This window comes from Microcebus murinus, chromosome 2 (assembly GCF_040939455.1).
Source record: "Microcebus murinus isolate Inina chromosome 2, M.murinus_Inina_mat1.0, whole genome shotgun sequence".
In the NCBI taxonomy this organism is placed as follows: domain Eukaryota; kingdom Metazoa; phylum Chordata; class Mammalia; order Primates; family Cheirogaleidae; genus Microcebus; species Microcebus murinus.
The window spans coordinates 119,412,917-119,428,389 of record NC_134105.1 but is presented as its reverse complement, the minus strand read 5'-3'; the positions used below and the strand labels follow the sequence as shown (position 1 = coordinate 119,428,389).

Here is a 15,473-nt window from a genome sequence, read left to right as displayed (position 1 = left end):
AATTCATTTCAAAAAGTATTTGGGTGGTGAGGGATTCCGTAAAGCATAATTAAATCATGAAATCATTTACATTCCCACATATGTACAATCCCACCCACCCCTCCCCAGCCCCTTCCCATGGGCTGTGTGAGTGAGGGATTTTGGAACAGTGTCAGCTTACAGAGGCCCTGTAATAATCACAGAATCTTGATTGACTTGGTCTCTTCATTTACATGAAGAAAACTGAAGATCAGACTATGGAAAGATGAGAAAAAGCTTTTGCTGCTGCCCAAGACCAACAAGACTATTCTGACACCCAATCCCCATCATCCTTGCCTCCGTTCTCTGATATCATGGGAAATTATGAACCCCAGCACCTGGGACCCTGAGGAATTTACCAGGAGTAAATGGCTTTCATGAAAAAAAAAAGCATAAGGTTTTTCATATTATTTCTTAGGATGTTAATGTTTGTAAGATTTGTGTTGCTCTTTTTCATGCTTGATACTAATAGCTTGTGCTTATCTCTTAATCATTCTTGCTAGGAGTTTATATACTTTGTTAGCTTATAGCTTTGCTGATTTTTTTCTATTGCATTCTTATTTTGTATTTTGCTAATTTTTGTTTTTATCTTCACTATTTTCTTTCTTGTACTTGATTTTGGTTTCACATGCTTTTGTTTTTCTAGCTTTTTGAGATAGGCACTTAGATTATTGATCTTCTGTCTCTCTTCTACCTCTTTCAAGCTATGTTTCCTTCTAAGTTCTGCTTTAGTTTTATTCCATGAATTGGAGAATCACTGCCTTCGACTGACCTCCAAGGTTACATCTTAGACCAGTGATTCTCAGCTAGGGGTGATTTTGTCCCTCTTCCCCATCAGAAACATTTCGCAAGGTCTGGAGATGTTTTTGATTGTCAAATTGGGAGAAGGGAGCTACTGGCACCCAGTGAGTAGAGGCTAGCGGTTCTACTATTAATTCTACAACGCACGGCTCTTCACAACAAAGAATTATCTGGCCCCAAATATCAATAGTGCTGAGGTTGACAAACCTTGCGGGCCTAGACCTGCTTATTACCAGCAAATGCACCCGCCCAGCCCTGTCATAATGCCCTCCACATGGCTTCCCTGTCACATCTCTCAGGTTTCTGAGATGCTGTCCCGGACAGCCCAGCACATGGAGCTCTACGTGATGCTTTATAATCTCTACTCTGTTATATTTTTCTTCATAGCACATCATATATGTTACCATATGATGTTAGCATTATGTGTAATATATATAATGTTTGTTTCTTTTTGCTTGTCTCCCCCCACTAAACTAGAAGCTCTGTGAGGGCTGGGCTCTCTCTATTTTGTTCACTATCCTTTCCCAATATTTAGAGCAATGTTGCATGGTTGAATGAGCTAATACTTACTGCAGGATCGGATGCACTGCTGCGTGGGAATGAGTGCCGCATTCCCAGTGCGAGGCACTGAAAATACACTGGCAAATAAGGCAGATTTGGTGTAAGGGTAAATACAAACAGAAAAGAACATTTTTCACTCCCCGCTTTCCTTAGAGCATTTACTTTAAAAACCTTGTAATTTTGAGTTCTCTCTCTGCCCATTTGAGATATCTGTAAACCCTTTTATATGCTAATCCTCTTGTCAGTTTTACAACCCAGGAATCTTTTCCTTGCAGACTTGGGAGCTATCCTTTTGAAATGCAGCCGCCCAGGGAGAGATTGCTCCCAACTCCCAGACTCTGTGGGAAGGAAGTAGCCTGACTTTGGTCATGTGCCTGACCCCAAGTTGCTAACCTACCTCCTATCAGAAGTATATGAAAAATTTAGTTTTCCTTGGATAAAGTCAGTTAGCAAACATGGTGGCTACACCAATTATCAGGTGAATTTAAGAGGAACTACGCATGACAAACGTTGCTGTCAAGTCCTCTTGCTTGGGCACTAGCTATCCTTTATCCCGAGGGTGTGTGTGGAAGGGGTCACATCTGCTTGGCTGTATAAGAGGATGAAATTTCTTTCTGTCTTTGCAATTTCTTTAGCGGATTATGCATATCACACTGTTTTAATGCTTATTCAATAATAAAACCTCTTGCTTTCTCTTCTTTTGTGGAGCAGTTTCTCTGTGCTGGCAGGTGATTTTGTTTTTAATTACATTTCCCCAGTGGAAGGTTCTGCCATGCCAGGTAAGTGGGTTAATAATTTAAAAGATGCTCCACTGCATCTTTTCTTTTTAATACTAACACCTTCCTCCTCCTCACCTTTTCCTTCTCTCTCCCTTGGGGCTGTTTTAGGAGCATCAGCACTGCTGAACCTTAGGGAGATTGTAAATTCCAGGAATGTGTTCCCGCTACATGTAAGGTGTTATGCAACCTCAGCTTCAAGGTAGGGAAAAAGTAACAACTAATACACGATGGACTCTCTTTTGGGTCCTTTAGTGGATTTGCTTTAGATAGCCCTGTTGCGGGAGTGAGTACAGAAATCAGAGGGATTTTTTATTTCTTTCAGTTGTGTGATCCTCGCTGGCTGGTACTGCGGTCTAACATTCCACAGTGGGGTGTGCAGGTGTTTTCTCTACAACCTGCTCCTTTCTGAAGACGTGTGTCTCTTTTCTGGATGGAATACATAACCCCAATGATGCTTAAGCAGCTGTTTCACTGAAGAGCTCCTGTGAGTGCCCGAAGCCATGCAGGGCTGGGGGTGGGGGCGAGAGAATCATCAGGTGAGACTTGGAGCTAACTCACTTCTAGGGCACCGGGAGGGGGAATCAGGCCTTATCTCGGGTCCCTCCAGTCTTACCCACATCCTGTGTTCAAAGTCCTCCCTCCCCAGAGCCCCTGTCCTCACCCTCAGGCTCACTCTTGCCCTTCCTCTGGGGTAACGAAGTAGCAGGCTCAGACCCTCCCTGGTACTTACAGCCCTGCGGCTCAGGTGCCCACTGGATAGCGCTGCGGCTTCTCTGCCCAGCTGTCCACTGGCTCCCCTTGTCGGGAGGGTCAGCTTTGACCTCAGGTTGGTCTCTCTCCTGTGGCGACAAAGACTCTCTGTTTAACCACATTTTAGTCATGCTTCTCTGAGTTTTCTTTTTGACTACACCTCGCCTTTAGGCTTTGTCCTTGGCCTCTTTAGTCTGTCCTTAGCGAAAATCCTGCTGGGTTAATTTAGGGAACCAGATTCCTCATTCGCTACCGTCCGGTCACCCTGGCTGGCCTTCAGCAAGAACCTTACCAAGTCACGCTAGCCAGGGCCTCCTTATCCTTGATTTTTCTTCTGCATTATTTTCCATCTACTGACCCTCACCCTGCTTCTGGGCTGTAAATCCCTACTCATCCTTGTTATCTTTAGAATTGAGCCCAGGCATTTACCTTCCTGCTTTACCTGCTGTCTGGCTCTCGTTTCCTTTCACAGTAGTAATGCTGAAGTCAGGTTTTCTCCTAAAATACTTGATGTCAAACACACTTTTCCACTGGAATAATTTTTTTTTTTCCAGAGAACTTCTCTGTGTGAGGTGTATGTATTCCTTTTAGTCTTTAACCCTATTCTTTGTGAAACAAGAAAAAAACAAAAACCCTGGTTTGGTTTGTTATAGGCACATTTGCATCTATTCTTTCATTACAAATGGCCCTCACATTGACTGAGACCAACTCTGCCCAGCTTTTAGATCAAATGGCTCTACATTCAAATAGATTCTCTCCTCTGACCCCCAAATTTCTCCTGTCACAGATGTGGTTGAAATTTCAGTGCCACCATGTAAATAGTATCAAAAATAGACTTTCAGCTATAAGGGAAGAACTGTACCAATGACAGAGATTGCAGAACCTCTTTGAAGATATATAGTTATTCTCTATCTGGCTTTGCCAATGATTCAATGGGAACACCTCAGTGATTGTAATGAGTCCTGTATAAGTGAACATTGGGAGCATGTACAAAACTTACAAAATTAATTTTGTTTTTGTAAGTAGGCTGAATATAAAAAGTTGTTTGATACCCTCTCTCTTCCCTCCTGTCCTCTTATAATACATTTCATCTCCAGATGTTGAAATTTGAGATGTTTTCCTTAGGTAATTAAAACATCAGTGCAGACTACAATACGGAAGGTACTAAATGTATGAATGATTGATACTGCATGCGTGTCTGCAAGTGAGAATGATGCAAAATATGAGTCCCTGGGACCCATGATGCAACCCTGCTGCTTACTTAACTTTGAACTAAGAGAGAAGGAAACCAAATAATGTTGCTAAATCTCCTAGTATTCCAAGGGATCATTATAGGTGTTTTCCCTTATATTATCCTATTACATTTTGTTAACATTATAAAGTATGTTTTGTTATCAGTGTTTGCAAGTGAGAAGAGTCAAGCTTGGAGAATTTAAATAGTTTTCTTAGGGGCCTAGATATTTAGATGCAGAGCTGGAATCTAGGATTATTTGACTTAGAAGGACTTGTACTTTTCCCCATGCCATACCGCCAACTTTAGGAGGTGGAAATCCTGTGGGTACTATTGTACTACTGCATGATGGTGCTCTACAATGTTACTCCAGCACAACAGTGCTATGGCCTTGCTTGGTATGGTCTCATGCCAACATCTTATAATTCTTTGAGGCCAGAGATCATCATGATTTAGCTATTAGGTTATCAAGTATGAAATGTCCGATTTCCTTAAGTTCTAAGTTTGACAGTTGATATTTCTGATATTTCACTTTGACACTTCTTGTTTTATTTTTACTGTGAAGGAACATCCTCAGTCTTTCAAATGTACATTTGGGCTTGTGATTATCTTTCAAAAATTTTTTAGAGCAATTTTTGTGAAACCATGGAGAAGCCAAAAATTCATGTTATTTTCAAATATGAGTTCTGTTGTGGGACCAATGCAGTATAGACACCTCAAAATATCAATGGGGTGTTTGGGAAGGATGTTGCTAATGAATGTATAATATGTTGATGGTTTGAAAAGTTCCATTCTGATGATTTTAATCTTGGAAAATGAGCCACATGGATGACCTGAAACCAAGGTGGATAATGATGAGCTGAAAGCTGTGGTGGAAGTGAATCCATCTCGACCTACGTGTGAATTAGCAACAAGGTTTGACATTATGATTCCACTTGAATCATTGGACCACTTGAAACAAATAGACAAGGTAAAGAAGGTGGGTAGATGGCTCTGCATGAATTAAACAAGCGTCAGAAGAGAAATCGTCTCGAAGCTTGTCTTTCTTTGCTGCTACAACATAAAGGTGAAACATTTCTACACCGTGTTAGTATGTGTGATGATAAATGGATTCTCTTTGAAAACACAAGCATTTGGTACAATGGTTGGATAAACATGAAGTGCTGAACCATGGTCCAGAACTGAATATTCATCAAAAAAAGTTAATGGTGTCTGTTTGGTGCTCCAGTGCTGGTATTATCGCTACAGCTTCATGAAGCCTGGTCAATTGATTACAGCAGATGTCTGCTCAACCAATTGGACAAAATGATGAGGATACTTGAAATTAAGCAGCCAAGATTTGTCAATAGAGACAGGACAATCCTCTTGCAAGAGAACGCTGAACAACATGTCACACGAACAATGCTGCTCAAACTACAGAAGCTGAACTTGGAAACTCTCTGTCATCCACTGTATTTACCAGACCTTGCACTAACTGACTACCACTTCTTCCAGGTTTTGGACCACTTGTTGCAAGGAAAAATATTCAATTCTCAAGAAGCTGTGGAGAACAACTTTTGTGATTCCATTGCCACTTGTTCTCCAGGCTTCTTTGCTGCTGGCATAAACAAGCTACTGTTAAGATGGCAAAACTGTGTTGACAGTTTGGGCTCATACTTTGAGTAATTGCACTGCTTCTTGTTTGAGATATAATAAACCACACTTTTGATTCAAAATTGGACATTTTATATTTAATGACCGAAGTTTTCCTTCATCTTCTATGCTTTGAAACAATATTTACAATATTGGGACTATGTGGTCTCTGAAAGTTTGGTAAAATTTCCCTGTGAAACCATCTGGGCTTGGTGCTTTTTTTGTTGTGTAGTTTATTGATAAGTATCTTTATTTCTTCTATGACATTTTCCTTCTCTACTGGCATTAATTTGGGTAAACTGTATTTCCTTAGAAAATAATCAGTTTCATCTAGGTTTTCAAATATATCTGTATACATGTATACAAAGTAACTGCTTTCATTTCTAAATTTCCATATCAATCATTATTTATCCCTTAATGTTTTGCATATGTGTGGTTTCAATGTTTCTTTCCTTGAATAAGTTAGCTAGTGATCTACTTTGTTAACTTTTTTCAAAGAAAGAAGATTTTGGCTTATTAATTAGATCTGCTACTTTAAAAAATGTTATTATATTCTGGTTTTACCTTTATTATTTTCTTCCTTGTGCTACTTTTGGCTTGCTGCATTCTTCATCTAGCTATTTGAGGTGAGAATTTAATTAACTTATTTTCATTCCTTTATATTGACTATTATAAGTGTGTTTTTAACTAATTTATCTTGCTATTTTATTTTATTTTTTATTTCAGAATATTATGGGAGTACAAATGTTTTGGTTACATGAATTGCTTTTGTATAGTTTGAGTCAATGATATAAGGGTGTCCATCACCCATATAGTGTGCATTATACTCATTAGGTGTGAATTTACCCATCCCCTCCCCCGCCACCTGGTTGATTTCTGTTCAATTTTACTGCTATACATGCACATGAATCTTGATCTACATATGGGAGTACATATGGTTTTCGTTTTTCCATTCTTGTGATACTTCACTTAAAAGGATGGTCTCCAGTTCCATCTAGGTTGTTACAAAAGGTATTAGTTCACCATTTTTTATGGCTGAGTAACATATACTACATTTTGTTGATCCACTCATGTATTGATGGGCACTTGGATTGTTTCCACATATTTGTGATTGTGAATTGTGCTGCTATAAACATTCAAGTGCAAGTGTCTTTTTTATAAAACATCTTTTTTTTTCCTTTGGGTAAATATCTAGTGGTGGGATTGCTGGACCAACTGATAGGTTTACTTTTAGTTCTTTGAGGTATCTCCATACTACTTCCTGTAGAGGTTGCATTAGTTTGCAGTCCCACCAACAGTGTATAAGTGTTCCTTTCTCTCTGCATTTGCACCAGCATCTGTTATTTTGGGACTTTTTGGTAAAAGCCATTCTCACTGGAGTTAGATGATATCTCATGTGGTTTTGATTTGCATTTCCCCGATGATTAGAAAAATGTTGAACATTTTTTCATATGCTTATTGGCCGTTAGTCTATCTTCTTTTGAAAGTTTCTGTTCATGTCTTTTGCCCACTTTTTAATTGGATTATTTAGCTTTTTTCTTGCTGATTTGCTAAAGTTCGTTATAGATTCTGGTGATTAGCCCTTTATTGGATATATAGCATGCAAATATTTGCTCTGATTTCCTCCCATTCTGTAGGTTGTCTATTTGTCCTATTGATTGTATCCTTGGCTATGCAGAGGCTTTTTAATTTGATCAGATCCAATTTTAATTTTTGTTGTTGCTGTGATTGCCTTTGGGGTCTTCTTCATAAGTTCTTTGCCTAGGCCAATATCTAGAAGAGTTTTTCTGACCTCTTCTTCTGGAATTTTTATAGTTTCTTCCTTAGGTTTAAGTCTGTTACCCATCATGAATTAATTTCTGTGAGTGGTGAGGGCGCGGATCCTGTTTCAGTCGTCTACATGTGGCTATCCAATTTTTCCAGTACCATTTATTAAACAGAGATTCTATTCCCTAGTGTATGTTTTTGTCTGCTTTGTCAAAGATCAGATGGCAATATGATGATGGTTTTATATCTGGGTTCTCTGTTCTGATCCATAGGTCTAGGTCTCTGTTTTCTCAGTTCTTTCTCTTGACTGATTTGTTTAACTCGAAGGTGTTGTCTTCAAGCTCTGAGGTTCTTTCTTCTGCCTGATCTAGTCTATTCTTAAGGCTTACCACTGTGTTTTGTATTTCCTGGAATGGATTTTTCATTTCCATAAGTCCTGTTTGATTTTTTTTTTTTAAATCATTCAGTTTCCTTAGTCAATTTTTAAATTCATTTCCTGCATTATTTTTGTGGTTTATTTATGTTGGGCTTCTGTTTTCTCTTGTAATTCATTGAGCTTCCCTACAATCCCTATTCAAAATTCATCTCTCATTTCAATCTTTTCATTTTGGTTGGAATCCACTGGTAGGGAGTTATTGTTTTCTTTTGGGAGTATACTTTTGCTCTGATTTTTCATGTTTCTAGAGTTCTTTCACTGATTCCTTCTCATTGGGCCTCTCAGTTGAGACCTGGGGGTGCCAGGCCTGGCTTAAAGGGCTGTGTCTGGGTCCCTGAGAAGTGATCCCTGAGCATGCCAGGGAGAGGAGTGCTAATCTTGAGTTGCCTATGGGATGTTCTAGCAGTTTTGGTGTACCTCTTGGGTTATCTCTGACTTTCTGCCTTCAACTTTTTCCAACGGTATGTCTTGAGTTCAATCAGCTTACTCTTGCTGATGGTGGGTGGTACTTTTGAGTGTTAATCAGCCACACCCTGTTTGCTTGAGTTGGAAGATGCTATCATGGGCCATATCATTGTTTTCCTTGTCATTGTTTGATGTTTGTGTGATGGAGCCAGCTGCCAAGATGTTCTTTTGTGTCTGTGGTAGACTCTGGTCCCCTAGTTGAATATTTGAGTGCCCCAAACTTTGGGAGGAAGCTTATAGCTCCCAGGGACTTTCTTGATCTCCATCCCTGAGGTGGGGGGAGGAGCAAGACAGACCATGGCTGGATTGTGGGAGTCTGAAAGGCTTTGCAAAGCCTCAGCATGGCTCAGAAGTTGCTTTTCCAGCCAGTAGGGGAAGCCACTGGTAGGAGGGTCAGGACAAGCTCTCCAAACTGGAAGGGCTGTTCACAGGGGAGGGGCCTAAACACTTGTATGCTATGGCCCCAGGCTGCGATCTTTATGTCCTTGTCCAGTAGTGCAGTTTTTCTGTGGGAAGTGGTAGGCGCTCCCCCAAATGGCTACTCCTTGGACCCCCACACCCTGTAAGATTGAATCAGTAAATGCTGTAAAGGGTGTGCAAACTGACCTTCCTAACAGTAGGTGGCACTTGCCAGAAGGAAGAAGCTGCAATTTTATTTCTGGGTCCTGTATCAGCTGTAGTCCCACAGGAAAAGCACTTGAATGCCCCAGGTGGTGGGTGGGGCCCTAGAACTTCCAGGTGAGTCCTTACTCTCTGTTGCAGCAGAGGCAGATGGAGGAGTGCAGCTGGGTGGGGCTGGGTTGGGTGTGCCTACCCTCAGGCTCCACAGAAGTTGACAAGGTAGCTGTCCAGGCTCTGGAGTCATGCAGATCACCCACTGGACTCCTATGGCTCCTGCAGTCTGGGCCAGAGTTGGGAAATGTCTGTGCGGGAAGGAGCAAGATGAAACCTGAGGATTTAAAGGCCCCTGGGAGAGGACAGGCGCACAGTGGATGGAGAAGCAATATGGTGCCTGCCATGCTGGCTTGGGCCCGTGGGGATGAGAAGTGCCCCAGGGAAGCTGAGAGCCTGGTCCCCTGTCCACAAGCAGTTCCCAGCTCACTGGTGGTGGCAGCCTCTGGACCTGTGTGGACAGAAAGTCTCTCCAGCATCTCGGGATCTCAACAACTGTCAAAGATGTGCGGGAGAGGCCGGGCACAGTGGCTCACGCCTGTAATCCTAACACTCTGGGAGGCTGAGGCGGGAGGATTGCTGGAGGTCAGGAGTTCAAAACCAGCCTGAGCAAGAGCGAGACCCCATCTCTACTATAAATAGAAAGAAATTAATTGGCCAACTAATATATGTAGAAAAAATTAGCAGGGCATGGTGGCGCATGCCTGTAGTCCCAGCTACTCAGGAGGCTGAGGGCTGACACCACGGCACTCACTCTAGCCTGGGCAACAAAGCGAAGCTCTGTCTCAAAAAAAAAGATGTGAGGGAGAGAGAAACAAATGGCTCCATCTACCCTTCTTGCTGGACTCCAAGCCTCTTGCAGGTTGATCTTGGCTGATACCCTTTTCCTTCTTGTTCTATACTGCAACTCTTCCCTTGGTATCTCCCAAAGGCTCTGGCACTGTGTCTTCAGACCCACATCTGATCTATGTCTGTATGTCTGTTCATTTCTTCTCTTTCATCTAAAACTCCTTCTTACAGAGATGCTCTGGTAGCTGGTGTCTCTGGTCAGCCATCTTGATCCTCTCACCCCTATTGTAAGTGTTTGAAGCTATACTGTTTCTCTGGTCACTGCTTTAAATATGTTCAATTGATTCTGGTCTTTAGTACTTCATGATCATTATTTTACAGAGATTCTGTTTGTATTTCATTTTCACTCAAAAACTATCAACAAATTTTAAAATTTCTAGGTGGAAGAGTTTTTGTTTTTTTCCTTTTATTTCATTATATTATGGGGGTACAAATATTGTTAGGGTTACATATATTGCCCCTGCCACCCCCCCCCCATGCCAGAGCTTCAAGCGTGTCCAACCCTCAGGTGGTGCACACCACACCCATTATATAAGTATGCACCTTTCCCCTCCTCCCCCCTTTTACCTGCCCACCACCCGATAAGAATTTTTTTTTTTTGACATTTTGGTTACATTGTATATCTTTGCCTCTCCCTAAAAAGGGTTAGAGGTATTCCCTTCCCCTCCACAATGCTCACCACATCCCTAGGATGTGGGTCTCTCCTCCCCCTGTCCCCACCCCCCAAATCCCTGGTGATTACTACCACCATTTGAGCACCATAGTTTTAATTAGTCAGTACCAATTTGATGGCAAGTTGATGTGGAGCCCATTTTCCTGATCTTGTGTCACCTCACTTTGGATAACGGTCTTAAGCTTAATCCAGGATAGCATAAACGGTGCTAGCTCACTGTCATTTCTTAGAATTGAGTAATATTCCATTGCGAGCATATACCAAATTTTAATTATCCACTCCTGAATTGACGGGCCCTTGGGTTGTTTCCATGACCTTGCAATAGTGAATTGTGCTGCCATAAACATTTGGGTGCAGATGTCTTTATAATAGAATGTCTTATGCTCTTTTGGGTAGATGCCCAACAATGCTATTGCAGGGTCGAATGGTATTTCTATTTCTAGCTGTTTGAGGTATCTCCAAATTCTTTTCCACAAAGGTTGCACTAATTTGCAGTCGGTGGAAGAGTTTTTAATGGTTTTTTAATTTCATTTTTAACTGCTAATTTTGTGCATTTTGATCAGTGTTGATTCTAATATGTCTGCATTGTGATATTTACTTTCTTAGTAACCTAATTTTCCTTGTTGTCCTCAAACAATAGGAGCTGCTTAAGCCATTTTTTCTGAATATTCCATGTATGTTTGAAGAGAAGGTGCATTTTCTAGTTTCTATTCTTATAGTATTTGATATATATTTATAAGGTCTACCTTATTGATTATATTGTTTAGCTTTTTTATATTCTTATTTTTGTCCATGGACCTGCATGTCAAAGTCTCTTATTATTAGTGTGTTTCTGTTTTTTCTTATATGATCTGTAGGTACTGTGTTGCTTTACACATAATCTTAATTTTATATATTGATTGCAAACGGTGACTTTGAGCTTTATAAAGTGTTCTCCTTGGTCAGATTTAATTCTTTTGATATCTGGATTTCAACCTCTGTTTTCCTATTGTCTTCGTTTGCCAAGTGTATCTTTGTCCATCCCATTACTTTTAGTCTTTCAGATCATGATGTTTTAGTATTTTTCTTGAATCAGCATAAAATTGAGTTTTGCTTTATGAGCCAAAATTTGCATTTGAAAGACTGAGGATGTACCTTTACAATAAAAATAAAACAGGAAGTGTCAAAGTGAAATGTCAGAGATATCCACTATCAAACTTAGTCCTTAAGGAATTTGGCCACTTCATACTTAATAACATAATACATTTCATTTACTTCCCTGAAGAATATAAGCTGTGAGAACCTGGGAGTGCTTTTTGGCTATTTTTTTTTGTCATTGCTGTCTTTACTACCTAGATGAGTATGGACACACAGAAAGTTTTAATACGTATTAGTCAAATGAATGAATGAAAGGTGGGGAAATAGGAAATGCAAAGAAATTTTAAAGAAATTCTAAAATTCTAATTTAGCCTGACTCCTTCTGAGATCCTTTACTGCAACTCTATAGAGTTGGAGACATAGCACTGTGGCACCTCCTTCCTTAGACTCTGGTGTGACTGCAGACCCAGCCCAATCTGGTTCAACTTTGTGCAGTAAAATGGTGAATTGCTTTTTAGTTGCCATGGATCCCTAAGGTTGCAAGTTATATAAGCTGAGCATGCCCGGATGACCCAGGTGTGCAACCACAGGAGGAACTAAAGTTCTTGGATTGAGGAATAGGGACCAAATTAAGAAACAAGGCTTAGCGTCACCTCATGGCAAGATCCAATCCGATCACACCTCATTATACTCTGCCTATAAAACCTGCTCCAGCTGTCAGCTCGGGGAGACATATTTGAGTGTTGCCTCTGTCTCCTTGCCAGCTTACTGGCAATAAAACGGTTTATTTTTTCAAAATCCAGTGCTATGATATTGGCTTCTATGTGCATTGGGTAGCAAGCCCATTGCTTGCTTGGTAAAAATTCCTGAGTGCTGACTTTGCTAACGGGAAGGAATCGCTGTGTTTTGGTTGATGGTTGACTGACTTTCCTACTGTCTCCCAGATAATGTTGCTCTGAGCCTTCATCACCACCGAAAGATCACTTCCAGATTTCTCAGAAGGGTTTTTCTCTTTGACCAAAACACAGGGTTCTTCTGCAACCTGTGGACTTCCTAGTTATTGTTTATTGTCATATAATAGACATTAGGAGTGGAGGAGAGGGAAGTTAGAGTTGTTGGTTAATGGCTTCTGTTTCCTTAGTGTGCAGGAGGCTAGATCAGCTGTTGAGAGGAAGTAGGGTACGGATGATGAAATTCGGAAACTTCACTGATGAGATGAGGACAGGCAGCTGACAAGAGAAAACAGAATTGTTGAGCAGAACAAAATGAACAATAGGTAATATGTTTATAAGATGTATGTTTTTTGCATAGTGCATTGCTAGCGTTAAAGGAAGAATGCAGATTCCCTCCCACTGTCAGGAGACTAACAAGCAAGAATTAATAACATGTTGTGATTTGCTTATGGGGATTCTTGTTGTCCTCAAATAATAGGAGCCGTTTAACCTGGGAAACCCCACAAGACAGGCTGGTCATTAGCGCTTATCAGACATCAGCAAGCATGTGAGCAGGGGTAGACTGTAAGAACACTGGGCCTTACAGGAGGCAGATTTCATGGCCATTAGTCCCAGGGCGATTCACTGTTAACCCTGAGGTTGCAGGGTGACTGAGGTTGTGATTTATGAGGATTCCTTGTGGGAGTTGTGCTATTACCAGGCGGAGCCTCCTGGAGAATCATTCGCTCTCGCAGGATCAGTCAAGTCCCTCTTCCCCCAGCAGAGGGAGAGGCTGTTGGTAACCAGATGCCCTGGTTCTTGCCTTTATCAGATGACCCTAAAGTTCAATATTGAGATTTATTTTTCAGATTAAAAACTTGGACTTAGCAGAAAATCCAGCAGTGCGCCATGATCATACTCTAGACAAGCAGTGTAGGAACAGAAGAAATCATATCAGGGGAGGCTCAAGAACTGTAGGGGTGGGCCTACAGCCATTGGGACCTCCAGGAGGGGTGAGGAGACATCTGCAGGATCCAGGTCTTGGGGTCTGGGACAAGGATTTTGGGGTAGGGAATGGTAAGGTCGCTTCTACAATGGAGCATAGAGCAATCTTATGACAGAAAGGAAAAATTGGAGTCCATACCAACAGAAAAGGAAGGAAAATAACATTTACAGGGCACCTACTATTCATCTGGTATTTGTCTATGCTTATTACATGACATTAACACATTCCATTTATATCTCACAGCAGTTCTGTGAATGTTATAATGTCTCCAGCCTGCAAGTGACAAAACTGAGGCCTAGAGAAGCTAAGCAGCTTGTTCAGAGGCACAAGCTAGTAAGTGGCCAACCTGAGGTTTAATCCTCAGTCTCCTAACTCCACATCCAGAGCTCTTATTAGCTTATCCCACTTGTGTAGAAGGTCGTGGCAGCCAAGCCACTGAGTGTCCAGACTTTAGTCATATTCTGGCAAGAGGCCTGTGTTTTATTAAATGTCTGTTGACGAACGAATACAAAAATCTGTTGTCTCTTTTTATGTTTCAGGACTCTGCTCATTACTCTGAGCCTCCGCTGTCTTCTTTCATAGCCCGTTGGCTCATGGTTGATCTTCTCCACTGTTGTGGGCTCTGTCTGTCCCAAGCAGATACGAAGGAAAGGTCTTTCTTCTGTTGCCACTAACCGACATGGCGTCTCATTGCTAGCACACCTGGAGAATGGGCAAAGAAGGAGAGGGGGAAGGACTGTCTACCCACCTATTTTGTCTCTTCCCCTTGTCCCCATTCAAAAGCCCTCTTTGCTACTCTCAGGCCATGTTGGGGAGGGAGACCTCGAGAGAAACCAAAGCTTTCGCCTGTGTCTGCTTCCTCATTTGTTACCTGAAGATCATATTGATTTCTTGAGGTCTTCCCAATCTCTCCTCTTTTTTCCCCTTATAAATCTACTTGCCCTGGGGCCTGATTAGACTTTTAAAAACAATTGCTTGAGGTCAGGGGTTTGAGACCAGCCTGAGTAAGAGCGAGACCCCCGTTTCTACTAAAAATAAAATAAAATAGAAAAAATTAGCCAGGCAACTAAAAATAGAAACAATTAGCCAGGTGTGGTGGCACACGCCTGTAGTTCTAGCTACTTGGGAGGCTGAGGCAGAAGGATTTCTTGAGCCCGGGAGTTTGAGGTTGCTGTGAGCTAGGCTGACGCTGCTGCGACATTCTAGCTCAGGCGACAGAGTGAGACTCTGTCTCAAAAAAAATAGAAAACTTCCTCCCCCATTACATTTTTTTACTTTTTTTTTGGAGGCTCAGGCCGACCACCTCAAATGGGCCACCCTTTGTTGCTGCTTTTGCACTTTACTCCTGCTGTGCCCTTTCTGCTTCCCTACGGCGTCAGTCAGGGCTCTCTGGAGAAACAGAACCAGCAGGATGTATGTGTGTGCGTGTAAAGAGATAATGCATACAAGAGTCGGCTCACACAGTCACGGAGACTGACAAGTCCCCACATCTGCGCCCGGCAAGCTGGAGATCCAGGAGAGCTAGTGGTGCAGATCCACTCCCAAGGCCAGTAGGCTCGAGACTTGGGAAGGACTGATGCTTCAGTTCAGATCTGAAGGCAGGTAGAAATTGATGCCTCAGCTCGAAAGCAGTTAGGTAGGAGGAATTCACTCTTACATGCAGGAGGTTTAGTCTTTTAGTTCTAGCCAGGCCTTCAACTGATAGATTGAGGCCCACGCACGTTAGGGAGGGAAGCCTGCTTTACTACTAATTGAAATCTTAATTTCATCCAGAAAACTCTCACAGACACACCCAGAATAATATTTATTTAGTTAGTTTTTTTG

The 15,473-nt window shown here is 41.6% G+C and overlaps 1 long non-coding RNA gene across 1 annotated transcript in view; it reads left to right on the top strand.

Moving 5' to 3' along the window:
• The first annotated feature begins 421 nt into the window (after nt 1–421).
• The window catches only part of LOC105871661 (uncharacterized), a 41,293-nt gene continuing 26,241 nt past the window's right edge, over nt 422–15,473 (top strand). The window contains exons 1-3 of the long non-coding RNA XR_012918197.1: nt 422–2,159; nt 2,268–2,358; nt 2,482–2,643. This is a non-coding gene — a long non-coding RNA (uncharacterized LOC105871661). The remainder of the gene's footprint in view (nt 2,160–2,267; nt 2,359–2,481; nt 2,644–15,473) is intronic.